Below are 27,798 nucleotides of genomic sequence, written 5' to 3' on the forward strand. Positions count from 1 at the left end.
TATTAGAAAGCATACTGTACATTAACCACTTAAATGCTATTTTATACTTCCATTTTATACTTTGGCTGTTTAATTAATTGACGAATTAAAGATGTGATTTTTTTGTATTCTTTTTTTGTTGTTATGTGCAATTATGTCTTCCCTTTGTATTTAGGGTTTCTTCCTGGAGGCTGAAGCCTTGACGTGCCAATGAAGAAAAGTGATATAGTGACATCAAAATATCATCCCCTCCCCTAACCCATCCCCTTTATCATACTGCATTATACTGCAATCATGTATTCTGGATATTCTATATTTCTTGTACAATGTTTCATTGTGTTTTACATATAGGGTAGAAGCCTCGTACTGCATAAGCCCCATGGGCTTTTTGCTTCAGCCTAGCACTTTACCCTTCTTATATTTGTATGTTCACCGTATTGTTTTTTATACTGTGCTGAATAAATAAATACTAAAATACAACAACAGCTGTGGGTGCAGCTTCAGTTCAGGGGGATCACCACCCATCACTACCCACCAGGCAAACCAGGCATATTAATGAAGTGGTGGGCGTGCCGCCGTGCCGCCGTGCCACCTTAAAAACACCACTTTACACAAATACTGTACACTTTTTTGAAAATATCCTTATATAATAATACCTGATGATCATGTTTTAGGGTGGAAAAAACCACGGGACTCCAGTGTAAAATGGGGCATTCTGCAATGAGTACTTCTAAATTCGGTACTTGAAGTATATTTGACGCCATATTTGTAATAATTTGTAATTTGTCATAATTTAATTTAATGCTAATAGCTTCATCTATCTGTTTATTTCCATCAAGGACCACTCAGCCAATGAGTGTTCTCAGCAGTGCTTTTAAGTGTCATCCTCTGGGATTTGGTGTCATGACACTACTTTGAGTTGTTGTGCTTTTAAAATACTAATAATCTTCAGCAGCCAATAAATTATTTTCCGTTGTTCTTTTCTTCTTCTTTTTTTTAATATCCAAACAAAGATGTGTTTTATATTAGCTGTCCTCAGCTCGCACATGCCGTTTGAATGGCGTGGGTTGCTCAAATGTGTCTTCTCAATAGGTTTTCCTTGCATTCAGACCTGGTCTAGGAATGTGCAACACTTTCGCTGTATTCAGTTTTGTATTCAATCACTGATTCTAAATTCTATTATACATTTAGTCCTGGTTACTATTATTTTAGCTACACTGACATGATCACACCCTAGTGGCCTAGTAAGTGTGAATAGAAGAAGGTAATTGACATCACATGAGTGTGTTGGAGAGGTCCAAACAAATGGTACTTCTTGTGTAGATTTGGCTCCTTTTTGTGGTTCAAGAGCCTAAAAATCACACTTGTGTGAAGTGAGAGGCGCCTTTTATCATGATGATTTCCGGTCTCTATGCAAAGTGTGTTGAAACAACTTGTGATTTGGCACTATAATAAAATAAAAACCACACAAGAACAAGAACCACTGTTCTGGTCAAAGAACTGCACTGGGTTCTATTCTCTCTCCAATACTTGATTCTATCTATTCAGAATGTAATCCTGTATTCAATTCTGCATTCCATCCTATGTTCTCTATGTATTCTATGTGTTCTACCATTGTTCTGCCATATTTGCGGATCAAACAGAAAAATCCATCCCCAGATCAACGCATTGATCACATAAGAGCTGAACATACAGCAGCTACGTGTCGTGCTTTGCAGAAGCAGACTGACATTGTTTTTTTTCTCTCCAATCCCCATCTGCCAAAGATGGGGAAAACATTACATCCATTACTCACCTAATTACATTCAGCAGAGCCATCAATCTATCTGTCATGAGTTGTTTACATTGGTGACTTCCTGTGTAAATACACTTAATTGCTGGCAACCGTGCCTGTCTATCAGTGCAATTAGACAGGTCCTTACAGAGAGAATGTGCATGCATGCATACTACACAGCAACTAGCAGCCCATCGTCAATGTATCCAAGGGACTTGTGGCTTGCTTATTTGGTTGAGAGAAAATAGCCGATCAACAAGCTCACAACGTGTCGTGATGCGACCCATTGTGAGCTTGTAGATCTGCTACTTCCGGTGTGCGACACCGGTGCACAACTACAGTACGAATCAGGCATTGCGCTCATGTATTCTTCATACTGTACGTCCCTGCTTGGCGTTTGTGTGGATCGACCATAGACAGACCGAGTCATGTTCCTTCTTATGTGAAGGCGGTGACAATATCACAGGCATTGTAACGTGACAGGTACACATGAGTATGAGTGTGAACGCACTTACCAGGTCACACACAAGAGGGGCTGTACGACCAGGGGAGGGGGAAGGGGGCACACTGGAAGACAGCGATGGACCACTCTGGAGAAAAGGTGAGAGAGAGAGAGAGAGAGAGAGAGAGAGAGAGGAGAGAGGTAAGCGAAGTATAATGTGCTCCCATTCAATGTGCAGGATTTTTTTTTCTTCCGATTTGTCTGAAATAACACGTCATTATTATTGCGCCTTCTGGGAAAGACGCACGCGTGCACACACACGCAAACACACACGTTTTGTTCCAGATTCGAATCATTCCATACTTTAGCTCTAAATAACCTAACAGGAACAGGAGAGAGGGGGCATTGTTAGAGAGCGAGAGACAGAGAGAGAGAGAGAGAGAGAGAGAGAGAGAGATTGATTCTGCTCTCCATCAAGAGCTTCCTGTCCAGCATTTTCAATTGTACAGTTGTATTCATTATTAATAAAAGAGTAGGAATTTTACACACCTACAGAAAGAAAATAACCCGATGAAACATTTCTGTTCACAATAAAAATAATAAATAAAAATATATTTTGACAGCAATTTCATCAAAGTTCGCGAGTTTCAAAAAACAACACAATTGTTCAGACATAAAGGGATATTTTGAACATGTTTGGGGTCATTTTAACGTCTACTCTGGCTTTTGTGTAGACCCAAGACAGTTTTAAGTTGCCTGATTCAGTTTTTAGGTATTTCATCAGACAAGCCACCTTCCTATATAAACCTATTGTAATGGTATTTTTCCATCCAAAGCGTTTCACAATGTGCATTACATTGTAACTTCAAACACTGTTTTATCCACGTTGGATTCATTGAAAACACAAATATTTTGGACATTATATTTCTTTTTTCATTTTCCCAAAAAATAAATTAAAAAGATTTAGAAAAAAGTTAAAACATTGTCCCCTTGCGCATTAGAAGGACAATGCCGGTCAATGAGTCCAACATGGTTAAAATGTTACAATGGGTTTATTGCCATTTACTAGGAAATCCAGTGTCTCACGTCCGTCACACTAGATCTCCATATATGGTCACAACCTCATGGCGTGAGTCACGTGACCTTGTAAAAGGCCACGCCATGGCCATCTCCATATATGAAGATCACGACAATGACCTCATCTAAACCTGGATAACCATACATGGAGAAGACTGGATCATCACCTAGATCTGGAGCCGGCCAGCAACTCTGTACACTCCATATGGCCAGTACAGAATTCATTCCATATGTTGATCTGACCCCCATGTCAAAGCGCCAGCGCTCACCCAGCAGTCTGCCGTCACCCAGGCGGATGCGTGCACGCAACCTCGCAACATTTCTTACTGGTACTATAGAAACAGGGTGTGTCTGCAAACAAATTATATAAATGATCTAAATACTGAAACAGGCAACTTAAAAACTGGTGCACACAAAAGCCAGTGTAGCCAAAGTGAAAATGTAATTAAATCAAAATGTCATTAAAACTGTCAATACCCCCTCCCCCATACATCCTAATAAACAGAATAGATATTGAAATAGTGAAGAATGGCTTCTCACTCCTGGGATATGCCACATGGTCAGTGGTCAAGTCCAGATCAATTGGTCAATTTGAGACAAATGGATGAGTAGGATAGGATAGTACAGTAGGATAATCTGAAATGGATGATTTAATCTATATCTACATTTGGCCTCTACTACTGGTACAAACAGGTCTCTGCATTCGGCCTGTTTTTAAAGGTGATTCAATACACTGGAGACTGATGAGTGACAGAGGTCAAAGGTCGCTCTGCCTGACCCTACTAAATGGCCACGAGGAACTCCCCAAAGAGGAACTAATTACCTACGTAGGGAATGAAGACCATTAACCTTGTCCACCATCTCTCAACTCAGCACAACAACAACTCATTGCCTTCGGCTGGCGGAGAGCGGAATTAATCAGCGGAAGTCAAAGAAACCAACGCGAAAAGATTATTTCCCTGGGAGTTTACCAACGTCTACCAACCCATCTCATGTTCCATCTCTCCAAACACAAACTGGACTGGACGTATACGCAGCAGGTATTCACCCTCTGAACAGGCAGAAAATGTACTTTCAACCTGGTCATGTCACTATAAAGGCAAAAAGGTAAAATAATAATAATAATAATAAGCCACGGGTGAGTTTTAACCAGCCTAGCATATGTCTATATAGCGTGTACCTCCACATGCGTTATGCCCCCCTAGTGAGACCCTTCACTGTAGGTGAAAAGAAGATGGTGGCTTGACGGCTCGTGTATCGGAGGAGACCTGAGGCTATCTTCACCCTCCCAATGACTTATTGTGGGGGTTAGCAGAGATGGAGTACTCGTAGAGAGGCTGGGGAATTGGGAATTGGCTTACTTATTAAATTGGGACATGAAGGGGAGATTTTTTTTTCTTTTTCCCTTAGATTTTCCCCTAAGATTTCTGTTTCAAATAAATAAATAAAAATATTTTGAAAAGAAAAGAAATAGCAGATGTACAACAAGCACGACCTTGGCATACGACGAAGTTATAAAAGAGGGATTAAGCCGTTATATTAATGGTGGTTTAAATGCTACTCACATGGTGAATTATTAAAGAGAATGTTCCCTGATTGCACCTCTGGCATCTCAAACAAAAGAAAATGGAGCTGTGCTTTAGACTTGCCTCTTTATGCTGAGAATCTCTAATTGTCAGCGCTCTAAACTGTAGAACACCAGATTGAGATGATACAGAACAGATATCAGACTGGCAGACTGTGCGTGCGTACACTTGTGAATAATGTATAAATGAAAAGAATTGCCAGAAATTTGATTTTAGATAACAACAAAAGAAATGGTGACCAACACTAGAGAGGGAATATGGGTTAATCTGCAAAACCACCCAATTTTGTGGGAAATCTTGGAACAATAAAAAAACATTCAACAGTATAATGGACCTGCAGTTCCATTTTACCACAGCACAATAATCGACAGAGGTGTGTTGATGTATGTAATGCCTTGTGGATGGCCAAACAATATGAAATAGAAACAACATGCGACTCCCTCACTCTACAGTACGTGCCCGGTCAAGGAGGCAGGGTTGGCATTGATGTTGTTATCATTGTCAAGAGTATGAACAATTTAGAAATGAAGTGGTATCAACCCTTACAAAACTGTGCCTGCTTCCTGCCTCATACTGGATTAATTTGAATTAATTTTCCTACACTGATCCTCTCCAACCTGGCTCTTGTTCTCCACCTCTTCCTCTCTTCTATTCTCTTCTGCTCCCCTCTCTGCCCTCCTCTCATGCCCTCCCCTCCCATCCTCTCTTCTCCTCTCCTCTCCTCTCCTCTCCTCTCTGATGTTCCACATGTCAAGTGGGCTCGCTGGCTGAGAGCTATTCACGAGCCTCTCCAGCCGGGTAAAGAAGAGGATGACACAGCGTGCCATTCTGGACCAAAAAAGGGTAGTCAAGTCATATAATATGGGCCAATATTTATGTTGGGCTGAACCATTTTGGTGGTGGAAACATGGGAACATGGCACGGGGCCATAGTGGAAAAATGGTCGGGAGAAAGAAAGACAGAGAGAGTTTGAGAAGTTGTAGTCCTATAGTAGATAGAGAAGGATTGATATTGGGAGAGTGACAAATAGACAGGGAGATAAGAAAAGGGTCATGGGAAGATTCTTGGCAGAAGAGAAGGTGATTTATACTGGCCGAGTGGCCGTCTTTTCTCTCTGACGCACCAACTGACCCGGCAGTATAGTAGGTGAGGAACGTGTGCTGGAATCGACATGGGGGACACTAGAGATTATCTAGAATAGCTGTCAAAGTATGTTTGGATAAATGATACTGCAGCTTAACCACTTAAGCCCTAAATATCTACAAGCTCACAACAGAAAAACATTTGTAAATTATTGCTACCGTGTGAAAGTTGCCAAGTTTTGATGCATCAGCAGATGTAAGCAAGTAAGTAGTAGTACAATACACATCACCTGTAAAATAGACTATTTATCTAACCTGATTAGGCTTACATCTCTGTCTTTATCATCTTCGCTGTATTGCATGTGTCACCCAAAACAGTCAAGACTAATTCCTTCCATATCGTCTTTGTTGAGTGGATGTCCAAAACTTTTTAGGCTTTTGTGCGACGCTACACAATGATCATGTAGGCCATAGGGTGTTAATTTAAAATAAAATAATTTTAAATATGGAGAAAACAGGTTTATGCCCGAACGCAATGATATATTTCTTTCTTTATATTACTTTGCTGTAGTGCGGCACAATTCTTCGAAAAAATGTCGAGATCGATTCTATGCAATCTCATTTTGTGAAGAATCGTTATTGTTTATGTTTTTTTAAATAAATATTTTCAGGGAAATCGTGATCTCAATTCTTGTGGAGGAAATCGAGTTTCACATTTGAGCAAGAATCGTGCAGCACTACTTTGCTGTATTGCATGTGTGAACCGACAGAACCAGTCAATCCAAACTCCTTCCATATGCTGAGCAATCCAAATTCATCCTGATCCTGAAAACTAGACAGCCCGTTATTAAAGGTGACATTCATGTGCAAGCTCGGGGCCGTTTAATTAATTGAGTGGGTGATTATGCAAGAGGCTGGAAATGCCCGGCGAGTTTCCATCAACATTCTGGTTGACGTTATTGTAATTGTGACAGCACTGAGTGCTCCAATATATCTGCTCAGCTCAGGGGAAAGATATAGGCAGTTCTTCATGGCCATTAGTATCATTACAAATATTTAGTTTCAAAACACCCAGGAACAACGGATGTACTGAGGAGGAAATGTTCTTTCTCTCCGTCTCTCTCTCTCTCTCTCTGTCTCCATCATCATCTCCCCCCCCCCCACCCCGCCACCCCCCGCTCTCTCAATTTAGACAGTGCTATTTCAGGAAACATCCAGGGTGCGGAAGTAATTCCCTTGACTAGAGTAACAGGTAAGAGGCTCGTAATCTCACCCCTGCCTGATTGGCCAGCTGCCTGCCTTTCTGACTGATTGATTGGCCGGCTGCCTGCCCGTCTGTCGTTTAAGATGTACCAAACACAGTAATGACAGCTCCACAGGGAACACACACACACACACACACACACACACACACACACACACACACTAGTGTTATAAAACATAGCATGTGCATTGTGTACAGTATTTCCCTCGATGGCTCAATCTAAAAATAAACATATTAGATATTTACAGTGGAGTTTTATTTAACACAGAAAGGCCCTTTCGCCAACCCCACCTAGGGTATGGGCGCTGATTATGCGGAGGAGAGACCACTCCCAACACCCACAGTGGGAATCGAACCCAGGACCTTCTAGCTGTGAGCCAACAGAGCTACCGACTGCGCCACCGTGCACTACTCAACCCTTTATTCATTATAAAAACTGGAATCGTTTCGATAGTAATATAGTTGCAGATAGTTTGTGGGGACTCCTCACTGCAAATTGGGAAACACACACACACACACACACAGTCAAGCTCGTGGTTGGTGGGGCACAACCACATAGGAGTGACAGCTGGAAATCTGAGTTGGTAGTTTAGCCGTAAAGACTAAGATAACCATTAATTGATCCCCGGGGCCGGGGGACAGGAGTAAACTACATTAGAATTAGAAAAAGCGCGTTCATGCCTTTGAGATGCTGTGCAACATGCATTTTGACGACACATGCACACTGGCGCACCAGTTATGTGCACCCAGTTATGTGATTAAGGTATTTTCGTCAAATGATTTATTTGCTGTAGGACAGGCATAGGCAACCTGTTGCTCTAGTCTAGAGCATAATGTCAAAATCAAGGCCCGGGGGCCCAATCAGGCCTGTGAATGAATTATCTCTGGCCCGCGGGATAATATAAAATTACTATTAGAACTGGCCTGCTGGTAGTTACCACCATAATACTACTACAAGTCTCACAATGCACTGTGAGTACACTGGTGCATATCCAGGGACCGCTAGTGCAAGCCCACATCTTCACTATTTATCAGCAGCAGAGGCGAATGAGAGAATGAGTTTTCTTCGACGGGTGGCTCCCTTAGAAGTTAGAGTTAGAAGTTCAGTCACGCGAGAGAGACTTAGGGCCGATTCATACTCCTGTTTCGGCGCTGTAGTGCCGAAATGATTTCGGCTCGTCAGAAAATTTCAGTAGCACCGAAGAGCCGACTTTAGGACGGTACCCGCCCCCCCGAACCTCAAATGACGTCAAATTGTAGGCTCTACAGCGCCGAACCGACTTTTATTCGGCTCTAAAATAGGAGTATGAATCGACCCTTAGAGTAGAGTCGCTGCTGCTTCGCCTGGAAAGGAGCCAGCTTAGGTGTTTCGGGCATCTGGTTATGATGCCTCTTGGGCGTCCTCAAGGCACGACTCACTGGCCTTGGAACGTCTCGGGATCCCCCAGGAAGAAGTCAGTAATGTTGCTCTGGAGAGGGAAGTCTGGAGTACTCTGGTGGAGCTGTTGCCCCCGCGACCCGATTACGCATAAGCGGTTGAAGATGGATGGATGGACGATTTTATTTGTTTTACTTAATTCATTTAATGATTAATGTTAGTGAAATATATAGGCTGTTAGGTCCAATATGTGCAATCATTTCAATAAGTATTAAATAAACATTGAACAAGTCTGGCCCTCGACTTTATTTTTGCCCACTGCGTATTTGAGTTTTTGTATTGCCCACTGTGTATTTGACATTGCTGCTCTAGTTGCTTGGGCAAATTAGTGAGTAAAGGAATACAAGTTTTTTCTTCTTTTTTTATATATATTTTTTAAATGTTTTACATTTAAAAAAACCAATAAAAAAGTAATATTGAAAGACCAGAAAAAAACAAATAATTGAAGTTTGCTTTATTAAAGCGAACATATTTTGCATCTCCAGACAGAATTTTGATAATAAAGGTTGCCTACCCCACTTGCAGATTATAGTGTCTATAGTGATTATAGTGTCAATCTAATTTATGTAGATTATGCAGTTGACACACACTGACATTTTGTATGTTAATCCCATGTACAACGCACTGACTTTAGTCTTTTTCTGTGTATATAATAAACAGTATACACCTGCTGCTATGCTCACATACCTTATATACCTTATCTCAGGTTTATGTGTAAATATGTAAATGTTTTACTTTTGTTCCTTTTTCTTGATCTCCTTGGCTTAACAGGCCAGTTTGGGCCGCCCACAACCCATTGGCTCTTAGCATCTTGCTCATCTACATTTGAAGAAATATCTTTTGGTTCTACAATTTATTTTTATTGCACAACGGAGGTCTAAACACAGTTCTTGAAATAAATGTTTTAATTGTATATATAAACACTGCCAGGAGTCTCTCTTTTTACAAGTGTGTGTATAAGTACCTAGTGGTAGTCATTAAATCCAAGAGCTCCAGCTTGGCAGAAACATATTGTTCCTCGAATAATCAATTGATAAAGATCAGTTGTGGCTCGGGTCTCGCCCCTAAAGCCAAGCTGCTCTTCAGAGAGCCGTCCCGTGGGGATATGCCTGCCGACACACAACCAGCTGTCCTATGGGGTGGTGCTCTGAGAAATCCGTGCAGCTGTATCCCACAGGGCAACAGAGGTTCTGAGAAGGTCGCATAGCGGTGTCTTCATCAAAACGCAGGCCTGCTGCTAGCTCTGGTCCATAGCCTTCTACTGCTTCAGTATAAGGCTATGGGACTTTCGGTTTTGAATCTCAAATCGAAATCAGACCAGCCTCTCCTCTTTAGCACAAATAAAAAGAACGTTTTTGCTACACACCAAAACAAAGGTGGGTTGTGTCATTAGAAAGCCTACTTTCCTTAGTGGACGCACTCTGAGCCCCCCACCACACGTATAAACAGTACTTTTTGGCCAAAAGGGGATTTTGTTTCCACCGGGAAAAAAATACTTTTAGTTACTACCGCAAAAAACGTTCTTTTTATTTACGCTAAAGAGGAGAGGCTGGTCTGGTTTTGAGATTTAAAACCGAAAGTCCCATAGCCTTATACTGAAGCAGTAGAAGGCTATGGACCAGAGCTAGCCTGCTGCCAAGGTCCTGAACCCGGGAGATATGGAAGATGGAGTTTCCAGTAGCAGTCTCTGTCTGATCATTTGATAATCTATAATACCTTCTACCTCAGCCCCTATATACTTTGTTTTACAACAAAATCAAAAATAGACAATCTAAAAAGAGTTTTGCTTATAATGGCATGGCCAAAATGAGAGCACTTTTTCCACCACTGATTGTTAGCCTGCTGCTCATGTTATATTCACGTCACACGTGTCGTTTTCTGGTTCCTTTGTGGAAGCAGGATGCTCCTGTTTGCACACATCCAGACTGAAGTGTGTTGTGTGCACACTGCACACATACATTTTGTTTACCCCCACATTCTTATTTTTGGGAACCCAGTGTAATGTTGACCTGCTAGACTAGACCAGGGGTTCTCAAACTTTTTCATGTCAAGGACCCCCAAATTGACACTTAAAATCCCACGGATTTGAAAAGATATTCCAGGGATTCTCAACCATTTTAATTTCAAGGAGCCCCCTCCAGTTTGACATGCAGATTAGGCTACGGACCCCCATTCAATGGCATTTCTATCTCTGGGAACCCACTTTATATTGTAAAGTCTATGTTAATCTAACTCTGGAAATAAATTGACCTGTTCGTTTGGTTCCATTTTTACACTCTCAGAGTTACAGACCCATAATGGTCCATTTGGTTCATAACTATCATTTACCTGGGGATCCCTGGAACTCCCTCAAGGACCCCTGGGGGTCCCCGGACCCCACTTTAAGAACCACTGGACTAGACTACGTACATGCGCACAGTACTGCACTTTATTTCACTGGAGGATTCAGTACTTTGACTTCTATTTTGTACAAAAAAAGTACCACTACAATTATTTGAAAAGTTTAGTTACTTTGTAGATTTGTATTATTATTACAAAACGTCAACTTCAGCCCTAGGCTGTATAAAATTCGTCCGTTTGAAAATAGCCGATCTACAAGCTCACAATGCATCGCAATTTTATACATTATATTATACATTCATTCTGCATAATGAGTACTAAAAAAATGAATTCCAGACTTTTACTTGTAGTAACATGTAAGTACGTATTTCTACATTGCAGTATTGATACTTTTTTGTTCTTGTACCGTTTCCACCACTGGTAAAATGTGATGTACAGGAAACACTCACATGTCACTGTGTAGATGCATGTTCTGTAAGTAGAGCCTTCACGGTGGAAAACAAGGGGACAAAATCCCCTGAACTAAGCCAGCAATAGTGCTGTAAGCAATGTCAAATTGCCAATTACCTTCTAATCGATTCTTCACTGACATGTCACCCTTGTCACAACCACATTTGTCATCTGAAAATGGGAGCAATATATTCACAGATTATGGAAAGATGTTTTACTTGACTTGATATGCTTTTTCTCTAAACGAGTTTCAGCAGTTTGATTTCGGTAGAGCAGCTCCTGAATAACATTCAATTTTTGTGCTCAAATATAATGTGCATATATATTTTTTGTAGTGTTGTTTTTTGGAGGCAGGGCTCTTACTTAGATTTTCTTTTCTATTTTTATTGCATGTTTATTTGTACATTTGTTTTACCATACTCTGCTAAAGGTTAAACTCTAATAAAGTGATGCTCATAAAATAAAACCAAATGTCCGCCTATAAGGGAATGTCCAAAATAGTGTTTTAAGGCTGAAAGTGAGAAGAGAAACAGAAATGACAGAGAGATCCTAATCTCTCTGTCAGAGAGAGAGAGTGAGGAGTGATACAGAGCGCTTAGGATTGATTGGGACACAAGAGGTCAGGGAGAGTGAGGACAGTTTCTTCATTGGAGAGAGAGAGAGACCACACACACACACACACACACGTCGCACGCACGCACACACACACACACACACACGCACACCTGATGGTTAATTAGTCAATTACATTAGCAGGGCGGGAGAGTGGGAGACAAGCACAACAGTCACAAGGGCAGTTGTCTTTTAGCACAAGAACCATCAAGCTGTTCCCAGTCGGCGAACAGTGGTGAGCTATTCTCTGGCCTGTCAATATGTTGATATATGCGTGACAATGGTGACATGTGGCCTTGCTTCCCACAGAGAGCTGTCCATTCTATAGCATTAGGGAATTTGTTACATTTTAACAGGGGGGGGGGGGTACATATTGCTGCAGTGCTGTGCCCGTGAGTGGGGTAGGTATGTGCTGCTGCTGCTGCTGAAGAATTCACATGCGCATATCAATTGAACCTTTTTGGTTCTAAAATAAATCGCTACTTCACACACGAACCCTCGACCTTTTTTTAACTTTGATATGCAGTGACTGGTTGGACAGACTGAAGGAGTTTCTACAGAAAAAGGAGCTCCTTGCCACTTTACCTTCAACACGAGGAACACTGACATTTGGTCTCACACACCCGAGTTCAAATTATGAAAAAAGCTTAAGCTTTAAAAGGTGCTGAAATTAAAACAATACTTATAGTAAAATAGCTCTATATTATGTTAGTAACCCATTACTAATCCATTACTATTTGTTCGAAAACATCATCTCTCCAGCTCTTTAGCAAATAGGTGGGCATACCAAATTGGAAAGGATTAAACAAATAAATGAGAAGACATTGAAACTGCACAAGGTGATTGTTTTGGAGACCGTCTCTCCTGCTGAAATGTTATTTTCTGTTTACCAAAGAGCTGTAGACACAGGGAGACCCCTGACTCCCGTTTGTGAACAAACACTGATTACAATCATGATTTGACTTTAATTTATGTTAAACTATGCCAAAAACAAACAAACCTAACCAGAACCACACCAGTAAGACGCGCAAACGCGGGAAGCGAACGCAGCTGAGACCCTGCAGATCATGTCTGTCTGTCTGTGTGTCTGTCCCGCTGTTACTGTATATGTGGACCTGGCCCCTTTTGTGCCCATATATGGAGCTGAGTGGACCTGGCCCCTTTTGTGCCCATATATGGAGCTGAGTGATTGCTGATGCAACACACTCCATATTTGGATAGCGGGACAGACACACACACACACACACAGACAGACATGATCTGCTAGGTCTCATAGTAAGTGCTCACTGCGTTCGCAAATAGGCCTTGCAAGGCTGACGTCACGGTAGCAAATCAGTAATGAAACACTGGAAAGAAAGTTGGCCTGCACAGTACAAGATTTAGTTCTCTCATCTTTGTTTTGTTCTCTTGTGCTCTGTTTTTTAGTTTTAGTTTGTTTTCTCTCCTTTTTATTTGATGTAATCATGGTGAAGTAAAATGTATGGTTGGTAGCAGCATCAATTAGGACGTGCTGAGAATGGAGCAGGACCACATCACAAAAGTGGCCTTAAGATGGACACCACCACCAGGCAAGAGAAAACCTGGGAGGCCCAAAACCACCTGGCGCAGAACTGTGACGCAGGAGCTGCAACCTGTCCTGGGGAGAGGCGCAACATGCTGCCAGGGACCGGATGCAATGGAGAGCACTCATAGGAGTAAGTAAGTAAGTAAGCAGCATCAATTAGTTATTTTTAATGATAGATAGGGGCAATACGATTTATCTTCTTCCTTTTCTTTTCTTTTATGGAATATGTAAAAACTAAAAAGAAGGTAAAATGAATATAATCATGTAAAACCATAACTGAAATGAAATAAATAAATGAACAATGTTTATTTTCCACAATGATACTAAGAATTGATTAAATAGATCATAAGTTATACTACTTTTTTACTAGTAGGACATGATGCAAACCCATAGTAGGCAAAGACCGTATCACAGCATCATGGGTTTGAATCCAGCTCGAGACATGCGTGTTGAGGACTATTTTTATGCATTTGATGTATTACTTTGTGTTGTTCTTGCTTACTTGCTTACTGTAAATCGATCTGGATTAAGAGCATCTGCTGTATATGCCTAAATTGGAACACTGATGCTTTTACTGTGTATTTGTGTAAGCAGCCAGGGGTGGGGGAGGTTAACTTATATAGCAAAAGGAAGCGAGGAGAAATTGGTACAATATGTGGGTAATTGTAAATGTACGTGACAGTTATTTTTTCATACACCTGTCCAAAGGTGAGTGTGAGCTTTCACAGTACAAACGCTTTTCATTTCCTCCATCTCAAATATACATTCCTGTCATTAAAGGGGAGGGTATTAAAGCAGTACTCCAGTATTCCAAACATACAGTCAAAATAAGATTTACAACACTCCCCCCATTTCAGGTGCTTGATTATGGCACTTTTCTAAATACTTCTACGGCTTGTTATGATGGCTTCCTAACGGATTTATATGCTATGTCTGGAAGTTTGTTTAAATGACAAGGCTGAGAAGAAGTGGCTGTTGAAATACGGACCGATAGCCCTTCCCCTGACAAATATCTGGCGCTGGCTGGAACCCACCAGCGATGGGGGAACGGCTTCTCTGACGCGCTGCGTGTTTATACTCCTAGAACTTGTTTGTTTCTCTAAGCCTGTGGACTCAGAGGAATAGTCCCGTTTTATGAGTTGTAAAGCCTGGAAAAAGAAAAGATAAAGAGACACGACTGTTAAAACCCACTTTGTCTTGACAAATTTAAGACACCATTTGGACGTGCAATAAATATCTGCCCGATTTGTTTTCCGTTCCTGAAGAGCTACGTCGAGAATGGTTGTTCCCCTACGGCCAATCACTTATGCAATAAAACAAAAAAATAAAAAGGTCTTAGTTAGTGGAGCAAGATAAGCGATAGGCTCAGCTGCTCAACGTTACATAATTGTTTCCGACTTATCTTGTACAGTAGCAGGTTGATTAAAGATGCTTTTTCCGGGGCGCACACAAACGCACACAGCTAAATAAACACACATTCAACATCTCTCTCTCTCTCTCTCTCTCTCTCTCTCTCTCTCTCTCTCTCAGCCAGACAAGACAGAGGAGTGCTGTAGAAAAGAGGAAGACACTGCATTCCTGCTGTTTATCGAGTCATCTGATCTGACCAGTGAGTCATGTGTTGGGAGGCTGGGAGCTGCTTTTAGCCGGAGCTACACGCTCTGGGCTAACGCAAGGCAGCTATACTGTAGCTCAGTCTAGCTCTGCTGTGCACAGTTCTCCATTCCTCACTTCCTCACTGTCTTGTTGTGATGCTGCTGGCTCCTGGAAGCCAAACAGGGGCCGTGCTGTGACTATAAATCTGCATAGCCTTGAAAGCAGCAGATAAAGTTGTCACGCTCAAGGCTATATGGGTGACACAACCAGTGGTTGTTTTTGTCATCGGGGACAGGTACTGCATTACCAATTGTCCACAACACAAGGGCCTCAAATTGAGGTCTATTGAGGACCAATATACAGTGCAATAAATAATAAAAAATGACCCCAAATACCAATTAATTCAGAAATGAATCACACTATTTTGAACAACATTCAATATCCTTATGCAGTGACACTAGTGTTTAAAGTTACATTGGGAGGCATACTTTGGTAAGGTTAGAAATAGCATTGGTTACATAGCATTGATCCGACTGGATTAAGGTTGGTGAGGGGTGCGTTAAAACGACCGGATTACGGTTGGTGAGGGGTGCGTTAAGGGTTGGGAGATGGTTAAGGTTAGGTTTAGGGGTGCTGCCCCGTGGGTTAGGGTGAGGGTTTGAGATATCGGACCAATGGTACTGTATGTCTAACCAAAAGCATGCACCCGTTACATTACAATATTCTTGCCTTTGATGTCAATATTCAAAAGGTCTAGATATAGTCAAGGTTTCTCAAATATCATTAAATTTCACAACTGTGTGCCTCCTCTTTATATCAGTTTGTTTTATATAGAAAGACTTCTGAACAAGACTACTGAATAACATGGGTTGGATTGGAAGCAAACAGACTTTGTTGAAAGACTAATTTAAATATTGGCTGATATATTGATCCGTATTAACCACTATGTCTTACAGTGTTTACCTTATCGTACAAATAGCAAAAATAACTGAGCCATTTGAAAAGTAAAAAGTATGTTATTTGTAAACATTTGAAAAAAGCTTGAAACATTTTGACCATTACATTTTGTCCAAAATAGGGATGCCATGGTGTCAACAGCCAGGGTCTTGCCGCGCAGCACATGCACGGCAAAAGCAATCTTGTAACCAACCGTCTTGTGTTTTCTAGTGGACTGCCGTGAGCACGACCCTGGTACAGTAGGACTCCATGGTGTTACAGTAGAGATTCACCAGTGTTTTCTAACATCCTCTTGTTCTTTCTATTAGCGGGTATAGGCTGGGTAATTATAGCGATCCAGGAGAGGATGGTACAGAGTCACGTTTTGCATTCTGGAGCAAAGGTCGACAGTTTAATTGGAAGTGCAAATTGCGTTCACATGTGCGGCTCCCCGTAGCGGATTGAGCCATGGGTAAAGTGAATGTGCGCGTGTGCTCTTAACAGCGGGAAGGGGAGGGATGGGACAAGGAGGAGATGAATTAAAAGAAGGGAAGGAGCAGGGTTGGGTAATAGCTATATTCTGTTCGGTCCCCGGGTATTTTTAGCGCCTAGGAGAAGTTGGCATGATTCGAGTGTTTCTTGTCCTCCCTGCGGGCCACATTCAAACATACCAGGACGCTCGCACCATCCACCAATCAGCTCCACTAATTCTGCCAAATGTTTGCTAAAGATGAGCAAATATTTATTCAATGACGGCACCATCCATCTGCTGGTGTTGAAAGCAGGTGGCCCTTTCCTTTTATTCCCCACTCTTTCTCTGTACTATCTGCCTATTTTGACTTCCCTCTCCCCATCTCTCCCTCACTCAAGAATCGAGAAGGGTTTATTTCACCCATCGTCGCCATCGAGCAGAAACCCCTCATCTCCATAGAACGTTTTGTGTTTTTTCATAAATGAATGCACTATCAAAAGTGTCAGATCTACAAGCTTGTCAGATCTACAAGCTTGAAATGTGGTGTGAAGCAACGCTTGTACTTTTCAATTTGAATCCTGAAAACTAAAACTCTTGTACAGGTTTCCAGTTTCCACCCAAGAGACGTCATACAGGCACAAGAAGTGAAATGATGGTAGGACGTTCTGTAAAGACTGTGCCATGCCAACACAACAATACAACAAGATAATTAATTAAACTAATAATACAGTATGTAATAATGAAGTAAATACCGGTATAAGAAATATACAGGTAAATAAGACAATCATAGGGCTTGATGGCATTACGTCAAGATGTGACCTTGGGTTAGCTATACAATACATATCTTTCATGTGGTCAATTACCAGTATATTTTATGTTAGATGAGATCAGGCTGCACAGTGCACATACAGTACTTTACATGTCTATTTCTCTCTCTCTGGGCAGGAATTAATGGAGCTCATTCTGTCTCTCCATCCCTCTCTCTCTCTCTCTCCTTCTCTACTTCCTCAGTTCAGACTCCGAGGCAGCAGCAGCATGTCAATGGATGAACCCTCTTGTCTGCATTAGTTTGATGCAATGATGGTATTGAATAATGATGCTGTCTGTTCAGTTGAGGATGTTATTTCATTTTATGTTTTGGTTAGATTTTTATGTAAAATGCCCTTGTTCATGACATGAATGTTTGACTGAAAACAAGTAAAGTGATTGTTGCTTTTTTTGTTTGTGAATAAAGGGTTTTATAAAAAAGTCTCTCTCTCTCTCTCTCTCTCTCTCTCTCTCTTATCTTTCTTTATAGAATACTTCTGTCATTCCATTGTCCCTCCAGAGACACTTAACCTCACAGTGACAGACTCTCCCCCTCACGGTATCGACCAAGCATCTCAATCACACACCACACCACCCTTACATAGATAGAGTAGAGGGAATACACCACGTGGGCCACGTATGATCTGACTAGTGTCGAGCTACATACTAATTCACGTGGGTGATTTTTTAACGTAGTGAGGTTAATCGCATAGTTGTTTATTTCAAAACATACTTAGGAAAGATGATAGCACTTAGTGAGAGATCACTGGGTTTATCCACAAGCCCATGGTCTGTATAGTTCATCGTACAACAAATAGCAGGAATAGTCATTCTACAAGCTAACAGAGCTTTTTGAACGGCTATTTTAGCAATGTTTTTAAAGGTTTTGTGAAATTACATAAAGATTTGTTAGAATTTATTTTGAAAATGACATTCCCAAAATAGGGACACCAGGTGGAAAGTGATTTGTCTGGTGAAGCATTTGTACCATGTGTTTTAGATCACTAGATTCATGTTCAGGCCAATTGGTAGGTGCTCATTTTAAAGAGAATTAAGCTAAGTAGCAATAAAGTTCTTTTTACGTGCCAGATTCAAAAATGCCATTTCAGTCCCTGACTGTGAATAAAGTTGTGCATGCAACACAAACTCAACTTGCAGCAACAAACAGGCAATGGCGTTAGAGTTTAAAATATCTTAATCCTAATCCTGAACTTTCCATTTAATGGGGAAAAAAACACTTTGCTCTAGCCATTCACGAGTCACGACTTTAACCCAAGCGTCACAGTTTGGGGCATGTCAATACAGGTGACAATTAAATATACAATAAAGAACTAACTACGGTTACTGTGAGCTGAAAAAAACATGCTATTTTTAAAATAAATTTGAATGTGTGTGTGCGTGCGTGTGTATTTACGTGCCACTGCCAGTATTCTGTGTGTATTTACGTGCCACTGCCAGTATTCTGTGTGTGTGTGTGTGTGTGTGTGTGTGTGTGTGTGTGTGTGTGTGTGTGTGTGTGTGTGTGTGTACGACTATGAGTGCGTGCGTGTACACGACTATGAGTGCGTGTGTGCGTGTGTGTGTGTGTTCTGTCCTTGACAACAGACCTTCATAAAGCCAACAGTGTGCCATGTTTGGACATGCTCCATATTTACTAACAGGTCGTTCGTTCATGGTCACATCAGACATGACGGCCAAGTTGTTGTTTAATTTATGGAGGAAAACTAGCGGAACATACTGTATGGAGAACTAGCGGGCCTGGATCTCAGAACATACTGTATGGAGAACTAGCGGGCCTGGATCTCAGAACATACTGTATGGAGAACTAGCGGGCCTGGATCTCAGAACATACTGTATGGAGAACTAGCGGGCCTGGATCTCAGAACATACTGTATGGAGAACTAGCGGGCCTGGATCTCAGAACATACTGTATGGAGAACTAGCGGGCCTGGATCTCAGAACATACTGTATGGAGAACTAGCGGGCCTGGATCTCAGAACATACTGTATGGAGAACTAGCGGGCCTGGATCTCAGAACATACTGTATGGAGAACATGAGCTCAGAACATACTGTATGGAGAACATGAGCTCAGAACATACTGTATGGAGAACATGAGCTCAGAACATACTGTATGGAGAACATGAGCTCAGAACATACTGTATGGAGAACATGAGCTCAGAACATACTGTATGGAGAACATGAGCGGCTGGAACAGAAAGCTAGAGGTGATGCTACTGTAGCCTTAGTCTCACGTAGCCAGACATCTCAGAATGTATAGAGTCTGGAATTACACCTCCCGAAATCCGAGAAAGGAAGCTGCCATTTTGGTTCACGAAAATATATTTGAAAACATCTTTACATTTTATTGTGTTATTTCCATTTCTCAGTAAGCTATATATGCTTAGATGATTTCGATTTATATTATATTTTGCGCCACTGTAAAGACGAAAATGGAAGTAGGGAGGAGGCTTCACTTCCGCTTTATCGCTGAGCAGAGCTCCCGTTCTAGACTGTATGACGGAAGCGTTTGAACATTGCGAGAGGCAACAGGTGCTGTAGCACTCCAGCTCCTGGAGAGCCTGAGGCCAGCCCAGCCCAGTGCATCACTCCTACGTGGGAGACACACACAGACAAATTAAGCCCCCCTCCCTCACTTCCAGCGCTCAGTGCAAATCCAATAACACAGCTCTCATTTTCCTGCTCTTGCTGACATGACTCGGCTGAAGAGGCTGAACATTTTGTGGGGAAAGAAAGTCGAGGAGTTCTGGAGCGCCTGCTTCCAACTCAACTGAAAACGACAGGTACTGTAGCTGCAGTACAGGTTGGATGCAAAATAATAATGTCAGACATGTCCCTTTTCCCGGGCCTGCTTGTGCTTGAATATGTTTTTGTGGGCTTTTTCTGCTTGGGGCTGCAGAATTACTGTAAGAATCGTCTGTCAATAATTTTTTCAATTAGGCTGTTTTCATTTAGAAGTGAATTCATAAATATGGTAATAAAGTACAAAATAATGGTACAGTAAATGCTCATTATCTGAACCCAAACAGACTCCTTGAAGTTACTTGAAAGATACCGTTTCACAAAGTCATGAAATGTGGTGAAATTACTCTTAAAACATTGTACATGATACATCATCGCTAAAATGATGATTCAATTACAAAGTTGTAATTCAAATCATAGTGTCCCCCTTAATCACCTGTTCGATTCCATGTTTCACTCATGATTCAGCTCATCACTGTTGCCTGAGTATTTAATAACCAGGCTTCTAATCACAAATTAGGAGCTTGGGTAATCATGAATCATGTTAAATTAAACACATTATTGCAGAGGTTCTCTGTTATCAAAAAGTGAACTATGAAGGTAACTGGTTTACGGGGGACGAGTAGAGGGGTCAATCACACTAAAATCCTGATGACGTGTCAAATAGTCCCTAGAATATTAGATTATTCTTGATTGTTACTTTGATCGGCTAGAATGCTAATGCAAGTCACTCTGTCAACGGTTTCCGTGGTTACACACATCCTGTTAGATTTATACTTGGTTGTGCGCCAGTGAAGCGCATAAAACATAGTCGATCCAAAAGCTCACAACCCATCACAGCACGGCACATTGTGAGCTTGTAGATCTGGCTTTAGACCAGTTTATCACCAGCAGATGATGGCCTTAAAACTCACCAGTTCAGTAGACACTCCTTCAGGGGGAGAAACTCATGTCTCGGCCTGCAGAGACAACAACAAAAAAGAAAGAGGTGGAATTATTATTTTTTTTAAATATCTGAGTATAGACTTATTTGGCTGATAGCTCTAAAAGCCTAGACAGTGTACAGTGGGCAACGGTAGCAGAGCAATGTGGAGATACAAGTGCATTCCGTCACCGCCCCCTCCTTTTCTCCCGTGCCAAGGATAACACACAGTAAATTACAATATCGACAGACGGCTTCCACGCAGCCTTGGCTTGTCAGACTCTAACAATAAGGGCAGATATGTTGAGCACTGTGATAGAAACGGCGGCGGCCTCCAGTCAGCATGGTGTACCAAGTGGTACGTCTGTCAATCTGTACTGAAAGTATTAGTCTGACAATCTCTACTGCACGTCTATCTGTCAGTCAGACTGGAAACTGTCTGCCAATCTGTCTGTCTGCCCGGCATATCATTCTTTCCATCTGTTTGCCAGTGTGTGCTTCCACTCTCGTGAATTCTCTCTCTCTCTCTCTGGCCTTATAAGTCCATGTGGTGTCTTGATATAGCACTGTCATGGTGGCTGGGAGCAGAAACTGCACTGCAACAGAAGATATGATGATCATGTAGTCAAATGAAACAACAGACAGGGGAGCTAATGAAGGACAGCTCTTCATAATGATTAAGTGCATGATGAATAAAGGCCTCACTGAATGAGGCATGTGAGTGAATGAGTAACTGAGCCTTTCAAACAAATCTTACACTGGTAAAACATGGATGGTGGCCACTTGGCATCCCACAAGAAAATACACTTAACTTCTCTGCAACTGAATACGGACGGGGTCATTAGGTTGGTATTTATGAAATAAATAAATAAAATATGTCTGAGGATTTCCGCATGCGCAGACAGCAGACAATCATCTAAAACCTAATCTATACTTAACAGAGATGAAATGAAGGGATGCAAGGATTGGTGCGTGAGGAATGTGGTTAGCAGCCTGGCTGCAGTGTTTTGTATGAGCTGCATGCAGGCTTTGGCTGCTCGGCTGAGACAGGAGAAAAGAACATTGCAGTAGTTAAGGCGTGGAAAACACAACGTGGGTATGTATTAGTTAATTTCAGATTTCTTTCATATTTATTAGATTTTTGCGATGTTTATATGTGTGGGTCAAAGTTCAGATTGTATTCAAAGATTACACGGTTACACCCAAGTTTCTTCAAGAGGGTTTAACATAAATACAAGATTTCACTTCAGAAATAAACATATTAGGGCCAATAAGAACAACATTTTGTCTGAATGTTGTTGAAGGAAATTGAGTGATATCTGTTTCTTCCTTAATAACAGACAGGCAGTCATGTAGTACACCAATATTCCGATACAGCTAGGCCTACATGTCATCAGCGTAGCAATGGTAAGAGATGCAATTAAACAAGCTAACAAGATCAACTCTTGTAATAGCTTGGAATTGAACATGGCAGTCTCAGAGTATAGGAGCAGTTGAAGACACAAAGTTGTCAATAACAATCTGAAATTCCTGTTTGAAATAAAGGACGGGATCCAATTAAAAGCAGAGGCTGAGATACCCATCCACTTATTTAAACATTCCACCAAGATTGAGCGGTCATTCAATAGGGAACTGTTAAATCAAGCAGGATAGGATTTTCACCAATATCAGGCTACATGAGGTCTGAGGATATAATGTCACTCTTAGTAGTGCTGTTTCTGTAACATGTTGGTGGCAAAAGCCGGATTGGAATGTATTGTATATTGTGTCCTTCAGTGATCTTTATGGAATGTGGAGCCTGGGGCATTATGTCTAAGGGGCAAGAGGAGAGGTGCATGATGATAATGATGATTTGTTGTCACTAATAAGGCGCCAAGGCGGCAGGCCTACAAACTTGGCAGCTCTTGCCTCTTTAATGTATTGGTTGATAAGCAGTAATTCTTTCAGATGGAGGAAATGGACCATTAAAAGGTTCACCCAAAAACTAACTTTTTTTTCCAATGGATTATTAACCTCATGGAGACTTGAATTCATGGATATTTTTTTTGTTTTTGTCGCATTCCTAAGCCAATAATTTGATGACCAGCAGTGGTTCCCTATGGAGACACAAACGTCTCCTTCATGTCTCCAACTATGCTCCACTCGTCTAACTTCCCTTTTCAGAGCCAAATGTTGTCATTGATCCAGGGGCAAGAGATAGCTGAAGAAAATGACCTGTATCTAGCACTGAAGCACAGTCAATAAACTAGGTTACTTTAATACAAGATCATTGTGTGCACAACTGCACACACATTTGCACAAACATGCACCTCTATCGTTTGCCACATCCCCATATATGGGTTCAGCGTGACATATATGTTGATATCCAGCCCTGAGGAAGGCGAGATGGCGACTTTGGACTTTCGTTCTTTTTATGTTGCCTTCTCTGTGACTCATAACAGAGATATTGTTATTCCGTCTGGTTAAATGTCAGGAAGGAGATGGTGAGATAGGGGGGATACAACTGTCGCTCTAAACCGTCCAATTTCAACACAGATTAAATTGTATTATCTGCTGTGTTGGAGAAAGAACACCAGCACACCCGTCACAAAAAAACTTTTTCCCTCTTTGAAGAACAGGTGGTTTTCATCTTGTCTTGGCCTGGCCTTTTCTAGCAGGTTTAGATAGGCTGATCTGTCCATAGAAAATAAAACTGTAGTTCAATCCAGTCCCGACCGCAGCCGGGAGACCTGCCTGTATCCTTGAACAAGATACACTTCTAAATCCTGTGTGTTGACTATGAGGGTGTAAAAATATAGACTTATAGTATACTGTCAGTTAATGTACTGTATACACTCCCAGAGTTACACTAGAGGTTTTGTGTGACTCAAATATCATTGTTTGTTGGGCACTCCAGATAATAGTGTCTGACTTAAGGCCTATTCAGATGAGGTGACCACCTGGTTAGTAAAAAGTGAGGGGTGCTCTTATCATCTTACAACATCGAGGAGGAAATATGATTTAGGTGATGTAATGATGATACCAGTAAGACGCGCAAACGCGGGAAGCGAACGCAGCTGAGACCCTGCAGATCATGTCTGTCTGTCTGTCTGTCTGTGTGTCTGTCCCGCTGTTACTGTATATGTGGACCTGGCCCCTTTTGTGCCCATATATGGAGCTGAGTGATTCGTTTGTTGATGCAACACTTTTGTGCCCATATATGGAGCTGAGTGATTGTGTTGATGCAACACACTCCATATTTGGACGTATAGCGGGACAGACAGACAGACAGACAGACAGACAGACAGACAGACACACACACACACAGACAGACACACAGACAGGATCTGCTAGGTCTCATAGTAAGTGCTCACTGAATTCGCAATAAAACAGTGTCAAAACAAACATTAAATTATTTTTTTTGTTAATGTTTGTGTTAGGGACAAAACAAACATTAAACCTGTATATGGGGGGGGCTAGCAGTGCTCAAAAACAGAGAGATGTTTTGTATGACCACCGCGGCTTGACGTTGTGGTTTTTGGTGGTCACCTCTTCAGCGAAAACTGGACTCTGTTCGCCCCACCGACTTCCAATTCGACACACACGTTCCACACCCCCACAGGGAGTGCAGTGCCCGATGTCGAGTTGGTCAAACTCACGGTTGTCCAGAACCGCCACAAAAGGCCTCTGCCCAGGCTCTGGACAGGGCCTCTGCCCAGGCTCCATATATGGAGCTGGCCTGACATCACAACACCCAATATTTGGGCATGCCTGACAAAGAACTCCATATATAGGAATAAAGGACACAGAGAGACAGATACAGGAATTTCCATATATAGGCATAAAAGGGACACAGACAGATACTCTGACACACGTACAACAGGTATTGCATTATAGCTGGGTGGGGCATGGATCTCCAACTTCCATTGTTACCGACTCTGTGCACTACAGCCGGGCACCGGTCTAGTACGTAAAAGTTCTCATCATCTTTAGTCAAATCAAAGAGGATGACAGTCGGTTTCAAGTCTGATTTATGCTCCAACAACAGTATCATTCAACTAAAATACTCTACAGTAGCAGTGTATAAGTAACTGTATATTCAACGAAAATAAAGTGTTTTGTTGCCTTGCAGTGCCGAAGCATAAAATTAGGCTTAAGAGCTGTGCTGTACTTCCCCCCTCCATCTCACTAACAAACTCTTAACAATTACCATACCCTCCAGTCCAATAAATGTCAACAAATAGGGAAAAAAAACACCTCCACGCCTCCAGTGAGCTTTTAAGCTTCTTAGCAAACCTATATTCATCACTAACAGTGTTGTGTTTTTGAGCCACAGGTGACGGATTGTTATTGTGCGAGGGTGGATAATGTTTGCTTCTATAATCACCAGTAAAGCGTTCATGCCACAGTGCAGTGTCAACAGAGCAGAGAAACAACGCATTTCCTTTTGAGTAATGGTTCAGGTTTCTCCTGCAGGCAGCCACCAGCAGCCAGCAGCACACAGGACAAGGACATTGCAGCAATATAAAATCTATAACACCCACCCACCCTCCTACTCCTCAATTCAACCATCCCTAAAAGACTGTAGAAATCAGACATTTTGCTGACAAAATACTGTCTGGAGTCTAGAGTGTAATGCTTTCCCCCCCTTGTATGTCGAGTAGGTTATATTAAATTAGCCAACACTGAGTCCAACACCACAGCAGCAATAATAGTAGGCTAGTGTTGACTGCAAAGGCTGGTTCACAGGATTAGAGTTTACTTCATAGGATTACTACACAATTCTCCCAGTGTATGAAAAATGCGAAATCTCAAAAAGCCAGTGGAATTAGCATTAGGATGATGGGGAGGGTAAACATAGGGTGTGTGTGTGTGTGTGTGTGTGTGTGTGTTTTGGGGGAGCATGGATGGACCGAGCGTGCGCGTTCATGATTATGAACAGGTGGCACAGTTAAGTGCGCCAGACTGCCCAGGTGTGTTACTTTAAGCGCAAAAACGACTACGCGGCCGATCCGTATTATTTTCGGATGCAGCAAAATAAATCCCAAAAAAACAACATAACCACATATTAGGTGCTATGCAAAATACGCATTCCATTATTATTTTTTAAATAACATTTGTCGCCATTCAATACCTTCTTCTGTTCTCTCTCTCGAAACAGCTGGGTCCCTGCTGCTGCTGCTGCTGCCTTGAGTCTAGACAGCAAAGCGTCCCGACGGTCCCGGTCGTTTTAGAACAATAACATACCGGATACCGGTATACTGTGACGACCATTTGTACACATATGGGCTAACATAACTTAGCAGCAGTTAATGTTAGCATTAACATGATGTCGACCATAGCCATACGATACGCGCGCTTTAACTGTCGGTTCCTGTTTATTCTCTTTACAACAATTCTGGACTAGCTGGTCCACATTTCGCACAATGAGCCCAGGTGTCGCTTATCGCGGCCACTGACTGTACACACTGTGAACCACATACACAAGCCCAGTGTGTGTTAACATTAAAGGGACGCTATCTATCTCTGCTGCTCTGTGTGTGTCGTGCCCGCCCGCCGCCCGGTGACTTTTCTACTACATGGACACGGTGTGCACTTTGCATGGGCCAGCAGTGAACCGTTGGCAGAGCTAGCGGTTAGCTTCCGTTAGGAAAAAGGATATAAACATGAACATTTCGCCGGGATATTTCATCCAAGTTTTTCGCCATCTGGCGGCGAAACACAGCGAAGCGCTGTTGTTATTCTACACTATACAGCCATGATAATAATAATAATAATCATGCATGTCTTGATTATTTGGCTGCTAGTATAGCTGCATACTGTGCATAGCGAATGCTATACAGTGACTCCCAGCTGTGTGTAGGCTACTGCACACGCGCGTGTGTGTGTGTGTGTGAGAGAGAGATCCGAATGATGGGAGGATAACACCAAAAACCTCCTGCTGCTGCTGACACTTTATCAACATCACACATACACATTGCATCACCACCTACTACAACAACGTCAACCAAACACACACTTACATTACATCATCACATGTGTTCGCCACCGTAGAAAGATAACAACATTTGTTACATCTGACTGTATACATCGCTTTATATTCTTACTTGGGTTGGTTGATCCAGGACGGCGCTGCAGATTTAATCCGATGGCGAGGGGAAAAAATGATGCTTTGCAGTGTCCGGGGCCGGGATTTTCTCTCTTTTTCTTTCTCTCTCTCTCTCTCTCTCTCTCTCTCTTCCAGCTGCTGTAGCTGTTTCTATTCTCTCTCTCTCTCTCTCTCTCTCTCTCTCTCTCTCTCTCTCTCTCTCTCTCTCTCTCTCTCTCTCTCTCTGTGTGTTAGATCTCTATCACTGCATGCATGCGTCCCGGCTCTGAGCTGCTTGTATCACACTCGCCCTCCAGTGGGGAATTGTGGTCTGATTCGGTTTGATGAGGAAGCCCTCCTCTAGTCTTACTCTTCACCATGGTGGAGTGAGAGAGAGAGGGGGGGAGGGGGGGGGGAGGGAGCACGCCTGCGTGCAGGAGTGACTCATCCAGCAGAACTAGATAGATCTCCCCCATCCCTGTATCCACTGCTCCTCCCCTCCTCCCCTCACTCACTCACTCTCCATCTTCCCATTCCATTCCCCCCCCCCCCATCCATCCGTCTCCCCAATTCTACATTTTTTCCTTCTTCTAACAACTGGACTGATTGTTGTAGCATTGCACTGTCAG

General features: G+C 42.1%; 1 protein-coding gene across 4 annotated transcripts in view; it reads right to left on the reverse strand.

The window, feature by feature from the left end:
* Nucleotides 1-27,330, reverse strand: part of plcb4b (phospholipase C, beta 4b) — a 105,729-nt gene extending 78,399 nt beyond the window's left edge. For 3 of the 4 annotated variants that reach the window (XM_080791218.1, XM_080791215.1, XM_080791217.1), the window contains exons 1-3: nucleotides 27,189-27,330; nucleotides 21,095-21,139; nucleotides 2,269-2,343 (exon numbers count right to left, since the gene is read on the reverse strand). The gene's annotated coding sequence lies outside the window, so the exon portion shown is untranslated. Of the gene's footprint in view, nucleotides 1-2,268; nucleotides 2,344-21,094; nucleotides 21,140-26,215; nucleotides 26,328-27,188 lie in introns of those variants that run through there. The other variant, XM_080791216.1, reaches the window with a different exon arrangement.
* Nucleotides 27,331-27,798: the final 468 nt, after the last annotated feature.

Source organism: Protomyctophum bolini, assembly GCF_963924005.1.
Source record: "Protomyctophum bolini genome assembly, chromosome: 19".
In the NCBI taxonomy this organism is placed as follows: Eukaryota; Metazoa; Chordata; class Actinopteri; order Myctophiformes; family Myctophidae; genus Protomyctophum; species Protomyctophum bolini.